Source organism: Dermacentor albipictus, chromosome 1 (assembly GCF_038994185.2).
Source record: "Dermacentor albipictus isolate Rhodes 1998 colony chromosome 1, USDA_Dalb.pri_finalv2, whole genome shotgun sequence".
In the NCBI taxonomy this organism is placed as follows: Eukaryota; Metazoa; Arthropoda; class Arachnida; order Ixodida; family Ixodidae; genus Dermacentor; species Dermacentor albipictus.
Genome location: NC_091821.1, coordinates 468,168,964 through 468,195,678, shown reverse-complemented (window position 1 = coordinate 468,195,678; position 26,715 = coordinate 468,168,964). Strand labels below are relative to the sequence as shown.

Genomic DNA, 26,715 nt, shown 5'->3' with positions numbered 1-26,715 from the left:
GGAGGCAGTGGCTGCAAGGAGGCAGTAGAGAATTTGAAGTTTTATTATTTATTACTTTTCTTTTTTATTATTTATTATTATTCGTTCATTATAACTTTGATCTCGTTTTATACATTATATATTTTTTTACTGATCTCTAAACTTTGATGTTAATGGAAGGTAGCAGAAATAAAATAGTTACCTTATTTCCGTTATGTGCACAAGAAATTGCATATTATTTCTGTAACTTTATCGTTAGTATGTTTTAGTATTTTTTAGCAAGTATTATTAATATGTTTAGCGTGTTTCAGTCATATGAGTTAGATGGCAGTCATGCTAGCGTTGCACTTTCTGTACTCTGTGTTGTTGCACTGAGGTCCAATTTTTTTTCTTGCAAGGTTCCATATCCAGCGTCTACCTGAAATCACTAGATGGCTGCTTTAGAATTGTTACACATTAAATATAGTGAAGCTAACTCTTGAATGGAAATCATTATTTGGCGCCTGACGGGGATTCTCCAGCTAACAGTTGATGCCCTTGTACACGGAGAAAAACAGTATTAGTCATATAGTTTTTAACTAGATCATGTTATTCCTGCCATTTATATCGAAGTACAGAATGCTAGTCAGGCTTGCATGATGTTTTTTTTTATTTGTATGCTTACCACTTTTATAATGAGAGGGTGATAAGTGTTACATGAAGCACTTCTGGCTAGCCACATAGGCTCCTGCTGTGATATTTTTTTGCTACTACTTCCATGTAACTTTATATATGCTAAGCTGCAGCTATGGAGTGCATTACTGTATCTGATACTGAAGAGTAGTTCAAGGTGCTGTGATATGTGACATACCCACGTCCTGCAGGCTCCCTGCTACAGCAGCACGTTAGTCCAGCTCATTGTGACATACCTCGTCACTGTTACTACTTCAGAAGTGTTGTATGGGGGGTGTATCTGAATGCAGAACATGTAGTGGCTGACATTTATCTGTATTTTTTGTGACACGAGCATGTTTACAAAGTTGAAACCATGGAGTACATTAAAGTAATACCATTTCCTTGAGCTACACCATGTCTTGGCTTTACTCCATGCTCGCTGAATATACTACACGAACAATGCGCCCGTTGCAGTGCGAAACGAAATGTTCTTGTGAAGTTTCAATCTAGCTGCCCAGCTGGCTACAGGGGTGGACAAAAATGTCGAAATGGCACGACATGTCTTCGTGCAAAACCTACCTCTGTCTGTTTTGTTTTCAAAATTCCCTGTTATAACAGTGTGTCATTTTGTATTTCGTGTTTCTAGTTGTTTAAGAATAAAATTACAAAAGAAAAAAAGAACCCGGAGAAGAGACGCAGCAGCACACCCGCTCAGGTGCTTGTGCTGTTTTTTCTATTCTCCTTGAATTTGCGTTCCCATCAGGAACTAAGTTGCCCAGAAACACTTTTTTAACGTCTCTCTTCCACTGTCTCTAAACCTTTTGTTACTGTGACACACCCTGCGAAAATCCGCAATGGAGATTTCAGTATTAATCAAAACAAATATTTTTGAAAATGCCTTGCATCCTTCTTACCAAGGGCGACCATCTCAATTTTTCAATGGCATTATGAGGTTTTCGTTTTCACGCCTATGTTGGAGAACTCACCTCACTTTACGGTTGAGCCGCGCGACGAGCCTGCTGTCGCTGCCTCAGCCGACGATGCAGCGCACGCAGATGAGTGGTACGCCAGGTAGGGGCCGCAGAGAACTGGGGCGCGATAACGTAACTCTATTCCAAACAAAAAGTGTTCCAAACTCCGCACGTCAAAATGACGCGACGGTTTCTGCGTATGGGGGCGGGAACCAGAGACGTTTTTCAATCTGCCAAATCAGCAGCCTCCATCGTTGCTGGAAGCATGTTCTGCTTGTTTTTTATTTGCAAAGGGACCGTATAGCAAGTGACATTTAGATATAAACGTCTGATAAAAGAACAATTGTATGTCGCTGAGAGTAAAAGTGTTTTGTAATGTTTTAACGCAAGAGAAGTTGAAGCGCGCTTGAATGTAAACACGAATATTTTGATTTTTCGAGTCATAGCCACACACGTGCCAATTCCGCATCCAATGCATTTCACTACGCACACTTAAGATGGCGGCTACCTGAAAACAGCTGATCGGTTCTGTGGGCCGCACTTGGTTTATATTTGTCCGTAACGTGATTAGCTGAAATCTCGCCGTACGCGGTACTTTCGCCCGAGAAGAATTCTGGAAGCTGTCAACATCATGAAGACTGTGAAAGCGTAGTGCTCGGTGAGTAAACACATCATTCTTTCTTGTGCTTAGTGACTGAGCAGTAGCATCTGAACATCTGGGTGATCGCATGGTGTTCACTTTTGCTTTTATTCGCATAGGATACGGAAGAATCGATGAAGGTTGGAAGGCATCTCAACAGATAGCTGGTAAGTAAACATTTTCTAGCAACGATCGCAACTGTCTCCGAATGCAGTCATGATTTAAATCGAGGGTGGTCTGTAACAGAGGCTCATTTTTGTTTCTTTGCCACACACTGCTGCGCAGTGATCCATTCCCCCGTGCGGGCGGTACAGATACTTCTGCTGGATATTCGCACGAGAAAAGTTTTTTTGTTGTTGTTATTCACTTGTGTTAAATTTAACGTGGCATTTATGGCGTGATAAAATAACGACACATTAAATGAATGTAACCGTTATGTTTTAACGACGTAGTGATATCTGAAACGGTACGATTTGTTGGTATTAATTCGCTGCGGTCCGGCGAAAATTGAGCGCGAAAAAGAAATGGCGGAAACTAGCAACAGCGCGCGCGTTTCGGCCGCGCAGGCCGCGATGCTAGTGCAGTTTATGGAGCAGCATCCGTACTTGGCGAGAGGCTCCACAAGCCTCTCGCCAAGTATGAGTGCTGCTCAAAAAAGAGAATTGTGGGCAGAAATTGCCGCCGCCCTGAACGCCGTCGGGCCGGCAGCTAAGACAGCCCGGCGCTGGCGCCTGTATTGGGCGCGCATGACCTACGAGTGTAAAAAGCTCGCGGCGCAGGTTGGCGCCGAGAAGCGGTGAGCCCGCGACTAGCAACGTCTTCGGAACGTATAAGCTGACGGTGTTCATGCATTTGCAGGAAGACGGGAGGCGGAAAGTTGGGCGGACTGGAGGGTCGAGTGCTCGCCGTGCTCGCCCATACCGGCCCAGCTTCCGCCCCTGCGGATTTTTTTCATGGCGATGCTGAGGTGAGTAGCAATGTTCGTTGCTATGTGTACCGATGTCGGGCAGTTACACCGTGGTGAATATTTTGACGTTGTGTGCTTGTGTGTGTTTTCTTACAATTCAACACACATTGGCCAGCACATGATATCCGTACTTTGCAAGAACGGAAATGCTGCCCCACTGCTGTTAGAAACACCTTGTGGTGGATTTCATGACTCGTTAATACGAAAAGCATTAGCAACGAGTTGTCAAAGCTCCAAGGCACTAGTATGTCGCGTGATGGATTAAGAATTGCGTGATAAGTGAAATAGACATTGCAACCAGATGATGGAACTTAATCGCATTATGTCCTGTACTTTATTGTTCCAGGAGGACGCAGCCAGCAGTAGTGAGGAGTCCGCTGGAGTGCCCCCTGCCCCACCAGCAGCTGCGCGCGTCTCGGTGGGCACGGAGCCGGGGACCAGTGGCACTGCACGTAGGCACTTCAGCAGCTATTGCAATACGAACACATCACTCCAAGCATTATCTATTAAGACCTTAGAAACAGAAATTGTGTCAGGATATCCGCAAGTTATACACAGTGATGTATAGCTCTGAAATTTCTACTACTTAACACTGGTTATACTACAAACTGTCTCGTTCCTCAAATCCATAACCGTATTGAATTGTTTCATCTGGTTGTATGTAACTGTTTGTAACAAATTGATTTCTATTTTGTTTTTCTGTACATTCAGTGTACTTATTCTAGACGTTTGTTATTTGATAGCATTTCAGATATTTCATTTTTCTAAGAAAGTGTTCTGTATCTATATTTTGGTGACTGTAAAAACTACCTTTCTGTATTACCTTAGCATTTCCTTTACTTAGTGTGCTAGTTTATTAGTGTGTGTTAGTTTGATTTATTTTACGGTAGTGCTGTTACCGCTGCGAAATATTTCCATGGGGCTGTGGCCTAGTCAAGCTGTTCTAAAAACAGCTTTTTGTCACAGTCCTTCTTTCTGTATCATTGACAGAATGAAAATAAAGATTGATTGATTGATTGATTGATATATTATTTACATGGCAAAGAAAAAGTGCCTGCCTAAGGGTCGCTGCAAAATGGAACAATAATGTGACTGTTAACACCATTTGTAATGCAGCGTACAAGCTGAAAGTACTATCAGTGTAGTATTTTATGATGGTGTAGTGCCTTTTTGTTTATGCAAATTGACTGTTCATTTTGTGAACGGTGTGTTGCCGGAATTATTTTTCTGGGCTTCCACCTGATAATGAACCAGGAACATGTCTATGCAGGATGGAGCGAAATTAGTTTTCTTAACCGCTGTTTACTGATTTTATTTTTACGGACCATCAGCTCGGCAGCAGCCCCGCAGGCCACCCCGACTTCAGGTCCTTACGGAGGCTGTATCACGGACGGCCGCGGACTATGCCCGACAGAGCCGGTTAGCTGAGGCGGCAAACGCGGAGGCCGCAAGCTTCCACCAGCAGTTGCTGCAGCAACATCGGCAGGTGCGTACAACTTGGCCGGGTCATTTTTTGAAGAGGTGATTAGGGCACATGGTAATAATGTACATTACAACCATGTTACACATAAGAGGCATGTGTAGTCATTTGGCTCATTGGCTCATGCACGTTTATACATCTCCTTTGAGGTGTTCTTTAACACATAGCAACTTACAAAACATTTCCATGGTTGCATGTATCGCGACAGCATGATCATAATTTGTTTAACAATTCAACTAGTCACCAATACTGCCTTCTGACAGGCAGAGGCAGCTTGGTAGGATTTGTTACGTTTCACACGTTTTTAACATAACAGACCATGTACGTTTGCACGGCCATTTGTCATGTCATATGTAAATGATCTCGCTGCCCTCAAGAGTAACCTTGCTGAAACTGCAACACTTGCAAACAGTGCAAATCGAGCATTTACATTGCATAACCTGTAGCTAACTAAGTGAATTTGTTTCGCAGCTGGTGGAAGAACAGAGAGCGACGCGGCAAGTCCTGGAGCAGCTGGTGGCCGAGATGCGTGGTTCGCGAGAGGCGACCACTTTCATTGCGACCACGCTGCGCCAGCTGCTGGCTGCCCTCGCCCACCTGCGCGAGCCGCCTCAGCAATAAGGGGCAGCTTTTTTTTTTTGCCATATAATCCTTTAGTGCTTTGTAGGTACAAGTGTTGCCTATCTATGCATGAGTTTTTTTTATGCAGCACTAAAGGATGATATGGCTGTTTTCCGTAATTTCTGTCCCTAATCATATTTTGTTTTTGCAAGGTAATTTCTGTTATGTTTATTTTCATATGTAGTGCAAGTTTGCCCAAGTGAGGCATTATATAACTTATATGTAGAACTTTCGCGTTTCTGTTCGTTACCGTATTTTTTTCCCCAAGTTCATTTAGTGTGTATTATTCTTTGTCCAAGTGAGACGGTATAAGTTATATTTACAATTTTTGTCATATTTTTGCGTTTCTGTTCCTTACCGTATTTTTTTCCCCAAGTTCATTTCATGTGTATTATTCTTTGTCCAAGTGAGACGGTATAACTTATATGTACATTTTTTGCCATCTTTTCGTTAGGTGTGGTTCACTTTTGTTTTGCTGTTACTGATATGTTTCAATGTGCGCCGTTCTTCCACGAAGATACACTGTGCAATCACTTTTACGCCAACTATGACATTGTCTCGCACACATACAGGTACACTTAATAACTACAATACTGTGATAACTGGAAATCAATTTTCATGCCATATGTATGTCATGTTTGCAATGTATAACCATTCGTGCCTACGCAAAGTAGCCGAATTGGTATTTTTGTTAACACCAAGTGTACACACCCGAGCAGCAGGACACGAAAGAGCGCTTTATTGCGAGAAGCATGTGTGTTTATACACAGGCAGGCCAGGCTTGCACATGCGTATCAAGATATTCTTGATGACGAAGTCCCTTCCTTTGAGAGAAAAAAAGAAAAACAAGATTGTACGAAAGATTGCACAACTAGCTAATAGGTCAATTTGCACAGCTCCCACTGAACTCTCTATGTGTGGCGTAATGGGAGAGGATACCGTTGCGGCTCTCTACGCTGTCGTGTGCTTCTACGGAGCGCCTCTTGAGGTGCTTGCTGCTCGGTGTTGCTCGGCTGAGGGGAGGACTGAGGGGTCCTTGTTGTACACTCGTTCTGCGGGGGGAAAGCTTGTCCTTCTGTTGATCTCAGGTGCTCACTCGTGCGTCGTAGATGCTGCCCATTCTCTGTTGCAACAACATAAGAGCGCGGTGTACTTGCCGGGCCTATGACAACTGCTGGTGCCCATGTCCTGTGTGTCGTATCATAAACAGTCACCGTGGAGGCCCTGTGAATATCCGGTAGACTTCGCCTTGTTCTGTTGTAGAATACACGTTGTTTGCGCCTTGTTTCGTCGAGTCGCTTTCGGACAATTTCGGTTGGCACGGTTTGCAGTTCGAGGTGGTAGTCAAGTACTGGCAGTTTAGTCCTCGTCTTGCGTCCCACGAGTCGTTGTGCAGGCGACTTCAGGCGGTCGTCCCTTGGCATGTTCCTCCATTCCAGCAAGGCACTGTAGAACTCCAGCGTTCCATACCGGCACTTCTTGAGCAGTTTCTTTGCTTCTCGGACGGCCCTTTCAGCCATGCCGTTGCCGCGAGGGTAATGCGGACTGGAAGTCTCGTGAACGGTGCAGCCTGAGGTGAACACAGCAGCCTGAGGTGTGCACATTATGCCATCGTGGTGGACAACACATGCCCTGCGTAGTGCCGTCTAGATCCTCTTAACTACTCGACCAATGAAGTGGTAGTGCAGGGTGAAGCAACTCGACCCTGTGTTGCAATTGAAATTGTGTTGTCTGTAGCTGTACACTTTCCAAGAGAGGGTGCTGGTGTGACGCAGTGCAAAGTAGTAGCATATCGCATCTGAAAGGCAGTGTACAGGTGTTATAGTCTCCTTCCTTATGTTGGCATATTACTAGGCCAGCGAAACACCACCCGCGGCGCCGGAGAGCACAGCTGAAGAGCCGCAGCCGGGCCCCAGTGGGGCTACAGGGAGGCGTGCCTCGGCAAGACCCGCCCGGCCACGAAGGTCAAGGCCCAGCGAGGGTAAGCCACTATACGTATCACTTGTGCACACATGCAATGAGCACAACAAGCGTAGGTGTCGTATGCAATTTTTTTTTTGACAGGTCAAGCCGTAGGGTGCAGTTGCGCGAGAGGAGAGCTTATGGTGATGTCCGCACAATGCGTTACACAAAATGTACGCACAGTGTCGTGCATGCTCCAGCAGTGCTTGATGCCGGCAGGCACGACTAACAGCTGCATTGTTTGGAGGAAAAGCCTGAAAGGGTAGTGATGTTGAGGAAGTTGAAATTATGCGAAAAGTTTTGCTTTAGCAATATGTCTAGTTGTCCACTGTCCAAGTTGAGGTAGGTGCAAACCGAAGAGTGCACACAAAGTATAAATTGGAAGCGTTTAAAAGAATGGACATGACATCCAAAGGCTCATACTGGTGCCGCTCACATCGTGATAATCTGTTAAGTGCAAAAAATGAACTCTTGTATAGTGTACATTGTGTAGCGTGGAACTGGTGTCTACAGAAACGCTTCAATATTATACACTGTTAATTGTAACAACGCAGACAGTCTAGGGAGGAGTAACTGTCGGAGTAACCTGAGCCTTGTTAGCTTTGCACAACCACCACTTAATGAAAGAACCTGTGTAGCAGTGCAGATGACACAATTTTCTGGATATGGAGCAATGTGCAGGAACTGCCGCTTTGATTACATTTTCGCTTTCCGACCGCCTGGACAGGCTAGAAAGAAGTTCAGTTATTGTATACACTCTTGTGGTAGGGAACTACACTGCCTACATAAAGCAACGGACTACTGAGCCGAGGCACCAAATAATTCGCTGGTGTCGCGCTTGCAGTAGAAGTAATGCACATCGACAGTTGGAAGGATTATATGTCCTGTCACTGTGTGAGCCTCTGATGTGCCATGCATGCTGATTCTCCCTGTATTTGCAAGCATTCACCACATGTCTCACCATTTCTTTAAAGCAGCTGGTGCACGGAGCAGGCCACCGCGCTCCGAGGGCGAGCTGCTCGAGCAGGCAGTGCTGGATGGTGAGCGGACTGTGCATGTTGCGCAGAGCCAAGCCACCATCCTGCGCGAATTGCTTGCAGTCGAGATAGGTATGCACATCTCATGAGTAATGGTTCATTCAGTATAGTCAGCCATCATAAGCAGTGCTTTCGTTGGGTGCCTGCCTTGGGCACAATTCTTTAAGGGAATGTGTGCTGGAAGGAGGATGGCAGTGTAGTGGTTGATAATGAGCAGTAGTAGTGCCGTAAAGATTGGTAGGTGGTGCGACCAATAGGTTGTAGTGGCATTCGGCAAGTGAAAGGCCACAGGGATAGCAGTAACATGTGCTCTCATCGTGCAGTGTTTAGCGGATCTGTGAGGTTACTGAAATTACAGGCACCGAAGTATGTGCGTGGATGAGGTTGGATGGCGGGATGTGCTGCAGTGTGAGGACGACACTGTTATTTTGCTGCATGGAATGAATGCATAAGGCGGTAAGTTGCACTGCACGAGGAGCTTGTATTGCTGTTTTATCCATCCCACAAGCCGTACACTTGTAAGCACGTTATGTAGACTGCAGGATACATCTGAGGGCAGCGCCTGAATGAGTTTGTGTTGTGGTAGAGTGGGGTTGATATGTGCGATTCACATTTGGACGAACGCCGTTGTTGCAAACGAAACAATAACATGAAATATAATTCTGTACTAGCGCTCCTTTGATATGCAGGTCCCCCATATAACCAGAACTACTGGCCGAAGTGTGCCACACATGTTGAGCAACTTACATTGGCAGGTGTGGTCCTAGACGCAACTAGCTCAGTGAAATATTGCGATGCGGGTCTGTAAATGTGGCACGAATAAATTTTGTATTACACCTGCTACCGTAACCTGCGTACCGCTTAGGAGAACGCACTGATATCCATACAGCAAAAACATGTCACTGAACGTTCACACTGGCATTTCCAGAAGTACACCCACTACGACACGTGTAACAGAACTGTGAGGCTGCAAGAGGGAACAGTGCAAGTTGGGTCTGTGCGAATGCAACAAATCGGACAAGGTTGACTTCAAAGTGCATTACGTAACATTAAATAGGTTCTGCAAACCAAACGAACACAGCAGTGAACCCGCGTGAGGACACACCGTATGTGAAGTGCCTTCTTTCCCCCTTCCTCTCACAGCAAACCGCCGCGATGGAGCGCATCGCAGAATCACTAGACAGACTGGGCAACATCCTGGGGTGGCAGGAAAGTCACCTGCAAGTGCTCCAGGAGCAGCTCGCCCCAGTGACCACGCTCGCTGCGGCACTGACGGTTTTCCTGCGGCAACAGAACCTGCCGCAGGGGAACCAGCCGCAGCAGCCCGTGATTTTTTTTTCCCGTTGATTCCTCCTGCGTCAGCAGGACCTGACGCAGGAGGCCATTTATTTGTTATTTATTTGCTTTATTTATTTATTTGCCATTTATGTGCCAATTCTTGTAACCAATGTATTGAAGCGCTTTGTTATGTATTTATTGATTGCTTATTTTTTGTATTCGTTCCGTGTTACTAGTTCCTTGTTCATTGCTTGCGTGTTCGTCCGTTCATGTACCACATCGAATAGGCCTGTACTGTTTCTATTGTTGGAAACAGACGTTAGTGTTGGTTCTTTACTATAAAGTGCTTGGATGAGTCTTTTCGCTGCACAACAGTGGTGTGTGTACGCAGCAGTGCAACATATAAAACCGATGATGCCCTGCCCAAGACAAATGCACTTGTCGAAATGTTGGCTTCCGCTTTTTACACACAACATGATTGGCTTTCGGTCGGGGCTTTCGACTCAGGACGCCATGAGACTAATCAAGCACCAGATCATTGACTCTACCTCCGCCGCCACTAAGGCAATTCTCGGCTTGGATCTGGAAAAGGCTTTTGACAACATATCGCACGCCTTTATTCTCAAGAGCCTGACAGAGTGTAACGTCGGCAAACGGGCGTACAATTTCGTGCGATCCTTTCTTTCCTCAAGGTCCGCTAGACTCAAGATTAACGAGTTTTTGACCCACGAAATCCAGCTGGGGCCAAAGGGAACACCTCAGGGGGCGGTGATCTCCCCGACGCTGTTCAACATATCCCTGATCAACCTGTCGAGGGCCTTGAACAAAATCTCCAAAATTAACCACACGATCTACGCGGATGACATCACCATCTGGTGCTCCAGTGGATGTGAAGGGCAGGTTGAGGGTGCTTTGCAAGAGGCTATCGATGTGACGGAGCGGTATCTCATCCCCACCGGGCTAAGGTGCTCGCCCGCTAAATCCGAGCTCTTGCTCTACAAGAAGAGGCCCAGAGGCGGTTCACATCGGTCCTGGAAGCCAGCAACAGAGAGTCACATTACATTATTCACCGGCAAGGGCTCCCCAGTACCGCGGGTAGACACTATCAGGGTCCTAGGGATGTTTATCGAGCCGAACGGGGCCAATGGAGCCGCCCTCAAACGCATTTGTTCCAAGACCGAAAGCGCCCTCGGCCTGATCCGAAGAATCGCCAACAGGTACCGCGGAATCAAGGAAGACAATCTGATCCAGATTATCCACGCCTTCGTGCTATGCCACCTCGCTTATTCAGGGGCTATGCACAACTGGCTCGTATCGGAGCGCAACAAGATCAATGCCCTAATCAGAAGAGTCTTCAAGCTTGCCCTCGGCCTTCCCATCCGAACGCACACAAAAGACCTCCTCAATCTGGGAATTCACAACACGTTCGAAGAAATCGTTGAAGCCCAAGAATTTTCCCAGTTTGTCAGACTCTCCGGTACCCCAGCGGGCCGAGCCATACTTGGCAAGCTGGGACGTAACCCCATGGTCGTCAGTCTCGACGCTGTGAAGCTGCCCAGCGACGTCAGGTCCAAGATTTACATACACCGGATACCACGAAATATGCATCCCACCTACAACGAAGGACGAAGCCGAGCCAGGTGTAAAGCTCTGCTCGCCAGTGCCCGCTTGCACAAGGACCGAACATGCTTCGTAGACGCTGCTTCGTACGTTCAAGAAGAGGCGTTCTCCTCAGTGGTCATCGACTGTGATTATAAAATCCTTAGCTGCGCTACCGTCCGCATTTCTAATTCCAGCGTTGCAGAGCAAGTTGCTATTGCTCTTGCATTGACGGACAGTGCACATGACACGATTTATTCGGATTCCAAGGCCGCTGTCAGGGCCTTTCAGATGGGAATGGTGGCTCCCCAGGCCCTACGTATCATCCGAAGTGCCAAAGACATGAAACATCACTCTTTGGCCTGGTTCCCTGCGCACCTTGGAACAATTGAGGGTGCCTCGATTAACCCCAACGAGGAGGCGCACTCGGCTGCACGAGGTTTGACTGACCGTGCGCCTGGCAACGCGTCCTCTCCTGGGCGACCCGAGCCTCTCTGCTCGTACAACGAAATCTGCAAATACAATTATCTATCAAGAAGAGTCCTACCTTCGCCGCACTCCTCGCTGTGCAGGGCCCAGGCAGTCACTCTCAGACTTCTGCAAACAAGCACTTACCCGAGCCCCGCGGCGCTGCACACAATGTACCCCGAACGGTTCCCAAGCCCAGACTGCCCTCTGTGTGGTGATTATGCGGACTTCGAACATGTCCTGTGGGGCTGCGCCTCTGCCGGTCCCCCTTTTACTCACGAGAAAATGATGAAGCTAATTAGGGCCCAGGATCCGACCTCTCAAATCCTGGCCGTCCAGAGGGCTCGCGACAGGGCTGTCAGGTTCCACCTGATGGTCCCCGAGTGGGCCTAGCCAGGTGGCGTGGAGTTTACTTACGTCTATAGTGGACAAAATAAAGTTGCTTCACTCACTCACTCACTCCGCTTTCAACATATGTGCACTGGAAAAAATGGCTGTGGCTTAGCTAAGGTTAAGCCCAGGATGCGAAGCATACTAGCCTTTATTTTAACGCGACAGCGTTAAGGAGCTCGTGTCGCAGAAAAGCCGGTGTCGTCGGCTCAGGCGTGCGTCGCTTCCTCAGGCTCACATTTCGTTGTCACGCCGAACGCTGCGTTGCTCGACGCTCACCGCGTCCGATGCGGGGCGCGTAGTCGCTGCGCCGTAGTCCATTGTCTTACACCCCTTGGCGGGTCGACGGGAACGCTCTCGCGTTCCACTCTTGAAGGCGAAGCTTAAGCGTCCGCTTTGCAGGTGTTATGACGTCATATGGTAGCTACGCGGCCGTGCGCGGCGCAGCAAGGAAGAGCGTGGTTGTGCGGCTAGTATGCTCCGCATAAAAGACGTGGCCATTTGCCAAAATGTTGCCTCCTGTGCTCACCTTGTTCTCATTATGCTCATTGAAATGAATGTCCATGTCTCGCGCTCACCCTTTTTTTGTCATGTTAGTATGACAGCACTACGAGATTTCCGTATAGAGGTATGCAGATTCGTAATGAATTGTAAATGCACAGATACAGGCCATATTCGCGGCAAAGAGGGTCTGCGATGTGTCATGCCATGTAACGCTTCATTTATTACGTGTGCACATTTTTTGTGGAGGCACATTTTTTGTGGAGGCACAGCAGTGGAAAAGTTTCGTGCTGCAGGAACATGTCTTTCGTAGTGTGCGCAACGTTTGGTGTGTCAGTATTTTTTTGCAATGTACACACTGCTCAATGACATTGCATTACTGCACAACAAGAACGTGTTATTGCTCAGCCGTCGGCATGACTGTGCTATGTTTGTATCGCTGGTAGGCGTTGTTCTGCAGTGCACTGCAGAAATGCAATTATTTCTTTGTGAATGGAATCAGCCTTCACCTTACATGCACGTGTGTTTGTAGCATCTGCAAGGGACGCTTTGGAACACTTCGTTGCACTTTGTAATTATTTAGTGCAATGTCCATCCATTAGCGCCCACTATTACATACTGTGTCTGCTGCTTTTAACCCTTGCATTTCTTATCGACACTATGCACCAATGCAAACCACGGTGCCTATACTTGTGCTGCAGTGAATATATGTGCACACATATTCACATGTCGCAGGAGGGTAGCAATTTTGCTTCGGCAGCATTTTGAAGTGAGACGTTCGCTTACCACGTAAGTGCACAGATGCATGCAAGCAGTGGGGGTGGCAGGATAAAAGCAGCATAATGCCACCTTGATTGGCCCCACCTCCCCGTAAACAGCACAGCAAGGTGGGAGCAGTCATACATCATCTCCTTTGTGCGTTTCGCATGACCGGTGGACGTTTCGGGTTGCAGTATGGACGTGTTTGCGTCTTGTTTTGCAATGACCGACAAACATCAAAATTTTCTTCTCTGTCCTGCTTGGACAGCTGTATCCTGCTGCATGCACGTATGCAGGGAGCGCCATGTCCATGTGTATTTACATGAAGCTGCACCACCTCTGAACATGATGATCGCTCTCCGTAAACACAGACTAATGAGGTTTCATTGGCAATGTCATGCATCCTGACCATTGTTGTGTCCCGTTCGCATAACACATAACATCATGATACGCTAACCTTGTGTGATCCATATGCATCGACACTGTACGGTCTTGCAATGAACGGGTGGTGGTCTCCGTTGCCAAGCAACGGTAACTGCATATCAGATGAACTGATGCTGATAACTGTGTACATCTCTCTCAACTTCTTCAAGGCAGGTCTATTGTGGCTAAATGTGTAATGCCTATGTGAAATTGTGTTTTAGTTTTGTGAAGCGTTTCCTTAACAGCCGAGTGTGTGAGTTAGTGCGAGTACTGCAATCATTAACAGAGCGTTCCACATGTGCACAAATCCGTGTAACTTGTGCCATGCCATTGGCCAATACGAATTATTAGTCATGCAGACAATGCGACGCATGATTTGGGATTATTCTGGGTGCATTGCGAACGCAGCCTGTACGATGCAGTGTGCATACACATCGATGTGGCGAACTGTTTTGTTCGAAATGTGCCTTATTCCTCGATCATTTGAAGTAGTGCATATTGAGGTAGCGTGCTTACTGTGACAATGAGGTGAACGACAACTCATGACTCGATGTGTTTAAGCATTTGTACTCGAGTAAACACGTGTGTCCGAAGGAGGTGCTGCATGCACAACAAAACTTACATCATTTGAACACTGCAGCACATGATAACGTGCGGGAGGCAAGGTTAATTTATTGTGGTCGTGTTGGTATCAGCAGAACGAGTAACAGTTCTACATATGCGCGCATGCACAGGCCATCATAAAGAAGCAATAACGTAAAAGTCGCACCACAAAAAGACAACACTTGCCACATGCACGAGTACAAGGGCATAACACACGACACTCCAGCAAACAGCACAGAAAACAACAAAATCAGAAAAACACAATGTCTCGGCATTATCCTGAAATTGACACTGCTCAGCAGTGCATCGATCCTCAGCTTACCTGCGTGGCTTTACCACACGACAGATAGAATTGTGCGCCACTGTTGGAAGCGTACTAAATGAAATATATTGAATAGAAATGCTACAGTCCCAAGCAAAATATATGTGAACACAGAGAGGCACTGCACGTGTGATATTGAATTATATCAAGGTGAAAGTGACATTCTGCGAGACAGCAAGCAACATAGCCGGTACAAAATGCAATGTGGCCATTCGGAGTGTGCGAACCCCATTAATGACAAAGGTGTTACGAGAAATGTGGAATCTTGCACACTGGGAGGCGAAAATGCGAAGTGTGTTACGTTGCCGAACACTTGTAAACGGAAGGCATGTACCTGGGTCAATGTTTAACATTCTGCATCATTGCCACTTGAATGTGCCGAATGATGTGAGACTGTTTACAGGCTGTGCTGCAACTGCACTGTGTAGCTGTGACATCAAAGGAATGCCTATCGGCTTTCCATGTGCCGGGTAAGCTAGGTATTTGAGAACACTTACACCTATAGCCGCAGACTGCTGCATGCTCATGAAAACTATGTATGCATGTGGCAATTCGTTGATCGACCACCTATCAAGGAAAAGGCGGCCACGGCTCAAAAATGGAAGTGTACAGAGTTTGACGCAGAAAATGAAACGCCATGCAGACCTCCTCACCGTGGCTGCATACCGCAGCAACTGGGAAATTGCTACCTTCCTGAATGGAGCGAAGTCTCGCTTGGAAGGTTTGGACAGAAGTGTGTGTGATTGCAATGGTGCGGCATTTGCGGCTAAAAGGAAAAGCACAGAGAGTGTTCAGACCCTGCCAGAACCCCGGATTCCCTCTGGCGGCTGCAAGTCATCGCGAGTGACCACCCAGGGAAGAAGATGCAAGACACTGCAAAGGAACTGCCAGGCACGCTGTGCACGACAGCATGCGGTACCATTTATATGTGATGATGAGGCAACTTACGTCCATTGAGACTCGGGAGGGCCACCTACTCGGCTGTGTTCCTAGCGATTGCTGATCAAGCTGTAGAGGCCCGAGCAGCCGCAAATGCTGCGGTATTTATTTTCCGATGAAAAGAACTTTGAGCACGACCGAAAACTCTCCTGCCGTAATGGCAGGTCGCTTTGTGCAAGTTCCAATGAGTTAGCTGCAGTGTTCTACACGGAATTTGCATCATCAACAACAACGGTAACACCATGCCGGCACGCCGATTTGCAGAAGGTGTCCGCGTTAATGCTGCCGCGTACGCAGGGGTGCTCATCACTGCAACGCCCTGGACAGAGACTGTTTCTAGAGGAAAATGTTACGACGGTACTGCAACACCAAGCCCTCGCTCACACCGCCTGCATTACACGGGAGTGGTTTGCTGACAGCTTCCATGACCCTGTGATTCCCAACTGGAGACTTCGTACCTCTCCACATTTCTATCCACTCGACTAGCTCATCTGAGGCGGCATTGCGAGAGGTGCCAAGAAACAGCCAAATAATACGAAACGCTCGCTGAGGGCTGCCATAGCTGCGTGAATGCGAACATTTGTAATGGCCCCTTAACCCCCTCACGCTGCCACGTGCGCAGTTGAATGTGTCGTTGCTGAGGACGGTGAATCTATTGACCAATTGTAGGAATAAAGCATTACGGAAGTATTGCCCACAGTTTCGCAAAAAAATCTGTGTTTTGCTATAGATGCTCTGCTGTGCGTGAAGGCAAAAGTGTGCTCTCAAATACCTCGCGAACCCGGTACATATACATGCTGTTGAAAACGTTGCATACTTGAAGACGTGCATGAGCGGAAGGGTGGGACAATTGGGGAAAATAGTATGTTTTCAGAGGATAACAATCACATATGTTTTCAGGTACTGCTTGTAAAATTAGCAAATTGTGAAGACTGCAATGTTGTGCATCAAGTGCATGCAGCAAATGTGAATGTATAGGGGACACAACCTGGGTCAGGGGGCGCTGCGGACGGCAGTGAACAGCGCCCTCACCGAGCGGCTCCTCCTAGTTGATCGGGCAGGCCGACGAGCTCCTCTACTGAGTTGAGTGTGTCTGCATCACAGTACGTGAAAAAAGAAAGCCGTTTTGCGCGCGCTCGTCCTTTCTCATTCGCTCCGCTCGCGTTGGTGACTTGGCGAGAAAAATTCGATTCGCGCGCGCGCGCGCTCTGACGTTTGCAGGCTAGGCTCGAAATCTCTTTCGCGTGCGCGCGCTCCTGCTTTCTTCTGCGGCGCTTGGACATCAGAGTTAAAGTAGCCTGTCTTGCGCGTGCTCTTTCGCCCACGCTTGAACGCCGTAGTGCGTGAAGTGGGTGTCCAGCGATGTACACACTTAGATGTGGTTTCAAGAAGATAGCCGACAGTGATGCTTTTTTTCGCAGTGCGAACATAAAAAAGGGAAACCTGTTGGTGGCTCATGTGCAGTGTTGAGCAGATTGTTCAAGAGAACACCGTCTTCGTCAAGGCGAAGTGTGTGTCACAGGTGAACGACAACATCGTTGACGACGTGGAATTTGAGGTAACTATTTCACCTTTTTGCATGGTCAATTGAGCAAACGTTCAGCTTTGTAGGGTGACCGGAACCATTCTGTGCGCTTAGTGTATGTGTAAAGATAGACGGTCAGGGTAAATGTATGGGTAAAGACGGTCAGGGTAAATGACATTGACCTAAAGGTCCCAACCTGAGGGCTTTTACTGTAAAGATCTCCAACATCAAGACCTTTAGCATAAATGCATTCACTCTAGAGGCCTTTGAGGCTAGCACCAGTTAGTAAACAAGTATATGTGACTTGTAGGCCACAATGAGACACAAATGCTTTCGCATTCACAGCACGCAAGTAGTCTGAACTGTACTCCGTAATTTGTTTACAGCTTGCATGGTCATGCCCCTTAAAGCGCCAGCTTAAGATTCGCCATGGCAAGTGTACTTGCAAGGCTGGTATCCAGGGGCACTGCAAGCTCGCTGCTGCTGTGTGCTTTTTCATCAACTCTCACGAAGAGAAGTCCTGCCCAAGCCAGCCTCAACAATGGGGCAAACCAAGCAGCAAGAAAATGAGGCTATCAGAGGACGTGATGAACTTATTCCCTAGTGAGTTTGCTGTGGCCGCCCTTTTCAAAAAGTTTCTCATTTTCCCATAACCACATTTGTGTAGTGTTGGTCACAGGTTTTTGCCGAATAGACAACTTTTATATGGGTACTCCTCTCAATAGATTAGCGCATTCAGCCCACTTTATGTTCTGAACACTTAATTTGTAAACACACAGTGTGACGTCATTTCATCTTCGCATTCTTAAACAGGTCAGAAATCCAGTTACCTAGACGTGAAGCTTGCCTCATGCACTATACTGCTCGAGCATCCAGAGATCACATGCTCACTGCAAGAAGTGCTAGCGCTCACGACGCAACACGCAGACAAATTGATCTGCAAAGACGTCCTAGATGATGTTGAGAGGGCTTCCAAAGCTGTTGAAAGAGAGCTCCTGGAAGACCTGTTGGCTCCAATGTTGACCAGGCCTGTATACCATCACCTGGAAATTATAGATAAGAGCACGCAACCAAAGGAATTCTTGTCTGAACTGAGTTCCGACCAGAAAGAAAAATACAAGCAGAAGATACTTTTCCACGGGAGTGTTGCTAACCTGCCTATTCTTACTCAGGGCCAGGCGAACTGTGCACGGTATTGTGGATTCTAACAGAGAACTTGCACACAGCATGAATATCAGACAGTCAACATTGCAATTTTTTCCTTTATCTAGATGGCATGTGGAGCGCAGGCTGAGGATTAGTGGGTCTAAAGCCCACACAGTTGTCACAAAAAAATGCGACGCCGGACTTCAGAAGGCTGCCCAGCAACTATCAAAGGCCACCACCTACGCAAGTGCTGCAATGTGTTACGGTTGGTTTCCTGAATGCATGAGAACCTGGTAAAATGAAAATGATGTTAGAGTATTGCAGTCTATTGCGAGTCTTGATTTTTTCCATTAGAGAAGCCGATTTACAGACCAAATAATTAGTACTTGAAGTGACTCTCATGCGTTACTGTTTAACAGGCATCAAGACAGAAGGTGCAGCTCGACAGAGCTTAGAACAGAAACTTAAAGCACGCATTGTCCAGGTATGTAGCTGCTTCGTTTTGCTGTACATGCATTTCACTCTTATTAAGCAATGTGTTCATTGTGAATTTTTAGAGAGGTGCTTATAGCCATCTTCCGCTTTCCAGACAGGATTGGTGGTTCTGCCGCAGCAGCCTTGGCTTTGCTGTAGCCCTGATGGCCTTGTCAAACTTGGGGGCAAAACAGTTCTCATCGAGTTAAAGTGCACTTTCAAGTTCAAGGACAGTCCATTTATTAACTATGAAGACAGGATATGCCATCTCCCCTATCTCACATTCACCGATGACACAATCACACAAGAAAACACATCAGTACTACACACAGGTGCAAGTGTCGTTGTATGTACTCAATTTACAGAGAGCACTCCTGCATGTTTATTCACCGAATCAGTCAGTGATAGTAAGCGTGACTCGAGATGAGCTTTTCCTTTGGGAGGTTATCCCAAAGCTGGAGCACTTTTATTTCAAGTTCTTTATTCCAGCATTGTTTTAGCTTGCTATTCCGATTTTTGTTTCCATGTTTATAATTTTTCGATAAAGTATGTTGATATCCTGCTTCTGTGACCACTTGAATCAATGTTAAATAATCTTTAAGTCAGTATATTACCTATGTGCGCTGGAATGAGTATAAATTGGTGTGTTAGATGTTTGCAAACTAATCGGCCATGGCTGTGTTGTTTATCGCAATAAAATATATTCCTACCTTGTGCAACAGGCCTTCATCCGTCTTTGCTCCTTGGTTTCGGTATCTGTAGGCTTCCGTCATGCCATAACGAGCGCCTCTTTCCATTCTTGTCTGCTAAAAACTGATATGGCCATCACTGAAGACTGGCCACAAATCTCTAATTGCAGCCAGGTTTCTGTGATCATTAAGGCGATACTTATCACAAATTAGTTAACTGGCTAACAAGTTGCCTTTATTCACCTATTCTGTAATAGTTGATGACGTTAGTACAATTATTATGCCCCGAAACAGTCTTCATACTTCAAAAAGCCTATTTTTGAAAATTAGTGTTCCCTAAAACACCCAGTATAGCCATGTTTGTGATGGGAGCATCATGCAGTTTGCATCATGCATCATGCAGCTGAAAGTCCGTGCAGGTCCCAAATGGGCTACTCGTATATGCAAGTCAAACAGAGCATTTCAACAAGCTTCATGCACAGTTTAATTTGCTGAATCACAGCACAATCTCTAGAAGGTAGCCATCTAGTGAGCTGAGGCTAACTGTTTCATTTCTTTATAATAGTCGGCTGCATGTTGACAAGGGCAGCGCAAACAGAAAGCACTTTGCTCATGTGGGGGACCAAGCTTAGAGGTAGTCTGTTGGATAGGATCTTGTAAATTTTTGACCTCTGAATGACGCGCTCAACGTGAATGCGTACAGCTGCAATTTTGTAAGTACTGTCCATGGCCTCTTCAGACATCTGACCCCCAGAATTAAATGGGGGCATGAGTAGAACTCCCACCTTTTCCTTCTACGTTTGTCCTAATGCTAGGAAACCTTTGTCACTTAGGACGAGATCACCAGGTTTGATGAGCTCTAGGAATCCAGAGTCTTGCGTGATGAAGGAGTCAGTATGCCACCCGCCATACACCTTAGACACAAAGGTTATCATTCCATTGGGGATGATGCCTACAAGAAACTTTACGGTGTAGCCTGCCTTGTAGTTGGAATATAAAACATGCTGGCAATCTGGTTTTGACGGCATTTCTGTACGGATTTCACTGCAGTCTATGATGAAACTGCAGTTAGGGTAGTTTACTTTAAATGCAGGTGGCATGGACAGCTTGATGACTTCTCTTGGTGGCACGTAGACCCATTCCTGCAGCACCACACTCAAGATCTCGAGTATTTTCTTGAAGATGTTTGATGCAGTTGTCGCACTCACTCCGAATATAACTGCCAAGGCGCTGTATGTTATCCCAAGGCGAAGTTTAGCTAGGAACAAACATAACTTATCCTCCCGTGTGACATCTGTGCTCTTGTACCTAGAGGTAGGTAGCAGGTTCAACAACAGGCTGAATACTGGGAGTGTCACACCACACATATCTTGTAGTGCTTCTTCATTTCCTTGCAGTGAATTAAAGCCATGAAAACTACAGCTTCTTCGCCAACTTCCATCCGTCCCAGTGACCTATAGAGAAGTAGAGTGAACATCAACATTACATACTGATAAAACTGCAGCAACTTTAAGAAGACAATTTTTTTCCTGGAAGTTCTACCATTAAGCAGAGAAAAATGGTTGTTCCTATATAAATAACAACCAAAGATGTAGAAACAAAACAGATAATGAAAAGTTCAGTGAAGGTTCAACCTTGTCAGTCTGCTCGGTGTGAGCAACTTGAGTAGATGCTTCATCACAATTCGTCATTGAAAGATAGTAAGCTTCCCAGTGGCGGAAGACTCTGTTTGGCATGCCTGAAATAGCATAAAGAAAAACTGTTTGCAAAGTATGTTTTTGGTATGCTCCAAAGTGTTGTGAGAAAAAGACCAGATAGAGTGTAATCATAATGACGACTTGCTAGAGTATAAAAACATTTACATCGCAACATCTAGAATTATACTGGGTGCTTACTACATCATCCTTTGTTACTAGTGAAAGGCCTCCTGCAGTCGGAGACTTCAGATCATCCGTGTCACTTTTTAGCATCCCATCTTCTTCAAATTTGTCACTGCAGTCCATTTGGTGCTCATGTTCCTCTTGGGTCCTGTCTGCACTGACTGAAACTTCAAGTGTAGGTGCTGTTGGCACTGCCTCTGTGGTGGTTTGTGGCAACCGTCTCTTTTTTATACTGTCTAGCCTAGATGAAGCTGCCTGAATCAAGCGCCGCTGGCACCTGCATTAAAAAATAAAGACAAAAATGAAATATAACAGCTCTGTTGGGGAAGTAGCAGGCACATATCTGCCATGCACTGGTGTCTAGTGCAATGCATAACCACTTCTGTCAGTGTGCATACACCATAGACTTACACATTTACACACACGTTTACCAAAAGTAACTGCAAATTTTATTCTCGGTTTGATTGGCAATATTACCTTTGCGTCATTTCCCGGTCGGGCGCTTTCTTCTTGTACACAGGTGGAAAAATAGTTGGAATGTACGAGGGATGCTCACTCATATTACTTATGCAGTTGCCCACAAAATGATTGCTGCAAACTCGTGCCGCGTCAGTAGGCATCCATGGAGTTCCATCAGGGCTGCACCAGGAATGAACAAACACTGTTAAAGTCAAGCATACAACATTCAATGTCAAGTAGCATATCCGTTCGAAGCATGCATTTCTCCCACAAATGGATTAAAATTACACCTCTGGGTGCTATTGGCGAATAATTTCCTTTATTTTATGAGTAATACATACATATATCTGAAACACTGCTGCAGAAAAAATGTAAAGGGGTGAACTCTATGTTAGCTCCTTAGGTTCCCTAGTAGTAGCACAGCTAAACGCTTGAAAGGCGAAATATTGATAAGAAATAATAATTTTAAATATTATTGCTGTTATGATCGATTAATATTATTACTCGATACAATGACGAAATGCTACTGGAAGGAAATGAGCACGCAAGTGGTACGGTTCGTGCGCGTACTCCGGGACAGGCCCTAGGACAAAGACATTTTTACGCTACTAATCGCGCCATCCTGTCGATGTGTCCCTGCGGAACGCTTGAATTTGCTGACGACTCTTTTCGTGCGGCGCCTAACTGCCTCTGTCAATACGACACTGATAGAAACCAAGAGGGGGACAAAGGCAGCCACCGACAGCCGCGGAGACGAAAACAGTGGCCAGCGGCTACGGTGAAGGAGGGGCGGCGGGCACACCGAACGCCAAGAAACAGAGGCTTTCAATGAGGGAGACCACGAAGGTGGAGAACTGCCGCAGCGAGCGGGCGAGACGGTCGGACAGAACAAAGCAGAAAACGAAATCTACGCCACCATCTGAGAGCACGGTGCCTAGCCATCGCTCGAGAGGGTCTCCACCAATGCATCGCATGGCAGCACAGCGAAAACGACCAGCCGAAGGCGCGGGCAGAGCAGGCTCAAGGTAGCCCCCAGCGTTACCGCGGTACCACCAGCTTATCATCGCGCGCGTGCCACACCACGCTGATACAGCCAGAGCAATGTCGAGCCCAACATCAGCAATCCCGCACGCCACATCGAGCCAGACGGCCTAAATAAACATATCTAAAATAAACACTCCACACTGCTTCAATCGCCTCATGCTCAGCGTGGACCCAAGTCCATTTTATGTAACCGCGGTTTACCACACAATCACACGCACTGAACAGCTGAAGCGGTAACCTCCGTGTCTCATACACGTCAGCATAATGCGCTTGTTACTGCCAAAAACCTGTCAAATAACTTCATGACGAGAGGTTGGTTACTAAATATTGCCTACTGAATTACAATGTAAGCTCATGTCTGCCGGCTTACACTCGTCGGTACCCTCGGCAGAATCGTCACACGTTAAAAAGCAGTACATATGAACACCTGACAAGTTTAGACAATGAAATAAAACTCACTTGAGTCTGCGGACAGCAGTAATCCAGGCTTGCCGCCTCTTTTGCTCGTACCATTTTCCCGGGAACCGGTGGAACTTCACGGGTGGTTCTCTGCCTTGGGTGTTGATGGAACTGTTGTGGCAGCCGACAACACAACAGTACACTTCCACACTTTTCGACCGCCGCGAAACCGTTCCAGCCATACTTCAAAATGAGCCACAACTCCTCCTTGTACGCCTGCGAGGCACCGCCGCGAGCACTCGCAAAAAGATTGAGCGCGAGCAGTACGCGCGGCCGCCGAAACATTGCTTGGTGACTGTGCTGCGCCGGCGGCGCGCCCGCTCAGTAGTACCGAATCTGTCCGCGAGGCGAGCAGTGGCGCTGCGACAAACTTTAGCTTGGGGTCCCTATACGTATCACTTGTGGACACATGCAATGAGCACAACAAGCGTAGGTGTCGTATGCAATATTTTTTTTTCCCCAGGTCAAGCCGTAGGGTGCAGTTGCGCGAGAGGAGAGCTTATGGTGATGCCCGCACAATGCGTTACACAAAATGTACGCACAGTGTCGTGCATGCTCCAGCAGTGCTTGATGCCGGCAGGCACGACTAACAGCTGCATTGTTTGGAGGAAAAGCCTGAAAGGGTAGTGGTGTTGAGGAAGTAAAAATGATGCAAAAAGTTTTGCTTTAGCAATATGTCTAGTTGTTGTCTACTGTCCAAGTTGAGGTAGGCGCAAACCGAAGAGTGCACACAAACTATAAATTGGAAGCGTTTAAAAGAATGGACATGACAGCCAAAGCCTCATAGTGCTGCCGCTCACATCGTGATAATCTCTTAAGTGCAAAAAATGAAGTCTTGTATAGGCAGGTTGCGAACGTAGTTCCCGCGCCTACTAGGGCGCCCCTCGCGGCGGCGAGCGCGGAAACGGCAGGATACGACCGGCCCGCTTGCGTTCGGAAAGCCTGTCTGTGCACTGTTTCGCGCGTAGCTGTTGCCTTTTCTGAGCAATGCCGAAGTGCAACCCGAGCTGTTGAGTAGTGGGCTGCAACAGCACATGCACCAATTGACTCACTAGGAACAAAATTTTACAGGTTTCCAAGCCGACCGTATGAAGCAGAACGGCGTCAACACTGGATAGCGCTCGTCCGCCGGCATAAGCTGTTTTATGTTCCGGGGTTATGCCAAGTGGGTTATAACGCTGAATTTTTTGCTTTTATAGCAATGATGGTAGCAATGGGACACCTACAGTCAGTGGCGTAGCTAGGTCGTCTGGCACCCGGGGCCCATAGGTCTTCTGTCCCCCCCCCCCTCCCCCCGGTTTATTGGAGGAAGGCGAGGATATCAACAATTTCCGTGTGTCTCCAGACGTACATGACACCCCCCCCCCCCACCCCTCTGGCCCCTTGCACCCGGAGCCCACGCCCTCCCCCCCCCCCCTTTGCTACGCCACTGCCTGCAGTGCGTACCAGGATATGCATCAAAGTAGTTTGTTCCCACTTTGTCCTGCAGTGAAGCTGTGGAACTCTTTCCCAATCCTCTCCCATTCAACAGCGCTAGGGCTTGCTGAGAGATTTGAGGAGGGGTTGCAGCCGGCTGAGCTGGCATACACTCTTCTGCACCCAGCTTATCAACGAAGGGGCAGATGAGATCACAAAAATTTTTGACAACGTGGTTTATTGGAACCTCCTTTGCACGCACTGAAAAATCGCAACATAAAAGTATCGCACTTCCAGTAACTTGGGCGAAAATATTTTCCCAGCGTAGTCTAACACAACTGGTAAGTTCATCCCCTTTTTTTTGTGTTTGGGGAGAGCAACGTTAACATACCTCTGGTAGGTCTTACGAGTCGTTCGTACGCCCCACGTTCTTGGATGAGATGTTTTGGATTCGTATTTGCCGTCCTGTATGTACAGGGAAACTACCGCGGCGTCCTTGCACTTCCCTGCGATGCCAGCACGGCAATCGCAGCTCCCCGCTAGGATTTGTCTGCTGTCGCCGATCTTTAAGAATCAATTTCGCTTACAATTTTATGCGTCCACACCGTAGATAACGAAGTAACTTACGCTGAGCTTCACGCATCTTGCTGGTGCATTATTTTTCGTTTGCGGAATAAACCTAGCAGTCACTTCCTATCAGTGCGAGTTCAACACTTTCCTCACGTCGTAGACGTGCCCCACTTCAAATGGACGACTTCCTTTCTCTAAATTCTTTTCACGAAAAAAGCTATGAAGATCTTGTAATTCCCGAAACCCGGTTAAAATTAATATCGGGACGCTGTTTCGCACCATCGCTACAGTTTGACAGGGCGCCAAACACGCAGCGCGGGCTGCTGACGCCGTGAGTAATCCTACCACATTCGCGCAACTAGTCGTCAGATGGCGCTAGGGGTCGGAAAGACAGGGCGCCGCCTAGCACTTGCAACGTGCCCATAGTGTACATTGTTTAGCATGGAACTTGTGTCTTCAGAAACGCTTCAATATTATACACTGTTAATTGCAACAACGCAGACAGTCTAGGGAGGAGTAACTGTCGGAGTAACCTGAGCCTCGTTAGCTTTGCACAACCAACACTTAATGAAAGAACCTGTGTAGCAGTGCAGATGACACAATTTTCTGGATATGGAGCAATGTGCAGGAACTGCCGCTGTTGATTACATTTTCGCTTTCCGACCACCTGGACAGGCTAGAAAGAAGTTCAGTTATTGTATACACTCTTGTGGTAGGGAACTACACCGCCTACATAAAGCAACGGACTACTGAGCCGAGGCACCAAATAATTCGCTTGTGTCGCGCTTGCAGTAGAAGTAATGCACATCGACAGTTGGAAGGATTATATGTCCTGTCACTGTGTGAGCCTCTGATGTGCCATGCATGCTGATTCTCCCTGTATTTGCAAGCATTCACCACATGTTTCACCATTTCTTTATAGCAGCTGGCGCACGGAGCAGGCTACCGCGGTCCGAGGGCGAGCTGCTCGAGCAGGCAGTGCTGGATGGTGCACGGACTGTGCATGTTGCGCAAAGCCAAGCCACCATTCAGCGCGAATTGCTTGTAGAGTCGAGAAAGGTATGCACATCTCATGAGTAATGGTTCATTCAGTATATTCAGCCATCATAAGCAGTGCTTTCGTTGGGTGCCTGCCTTGGGCACAATTCTTTAAGGAAATGTGTGCTGGAAGGAGGATGGCAGTGTAGTGGTTGATAATGAGCAGTAGTAGTGCCGTAAGGATTGGTAGGTGGTGCGACCGATAAGTTGTAGTGGCATTCGGAAAGTGAAAGGCCACGGGGATAGCAGTAACATGTGCTCTCATCGTGCAGTGTTTAGCGGATCTGTGAGGTTAGTGAAATTACAGGCACCGAAGTATGTGCGTGGATGAGAGGTTGGTTGGTGGGAGGTGTTGCAGTGTGAGGACGACACTGTTATTTTGTTGCATGCAATGAATGCATAAAGCGGTTAGTTGCACTGCA

The 26,715-nt window shown here is 47.1% G+C and overlaps 1 pseudogene; it reads right to left on the bottom strand.

Moving 5' to 3' along the window:
* Positions 1–19,971: 19,971 nt before the first annotated feature.
* On the bottom strand, positions 19,972–26,260 carry LOC135909860 (uncharacterized; annotated as a pseudogene).
* Positions 26,261–26,715: the final 455 nt, after the last annotated feature.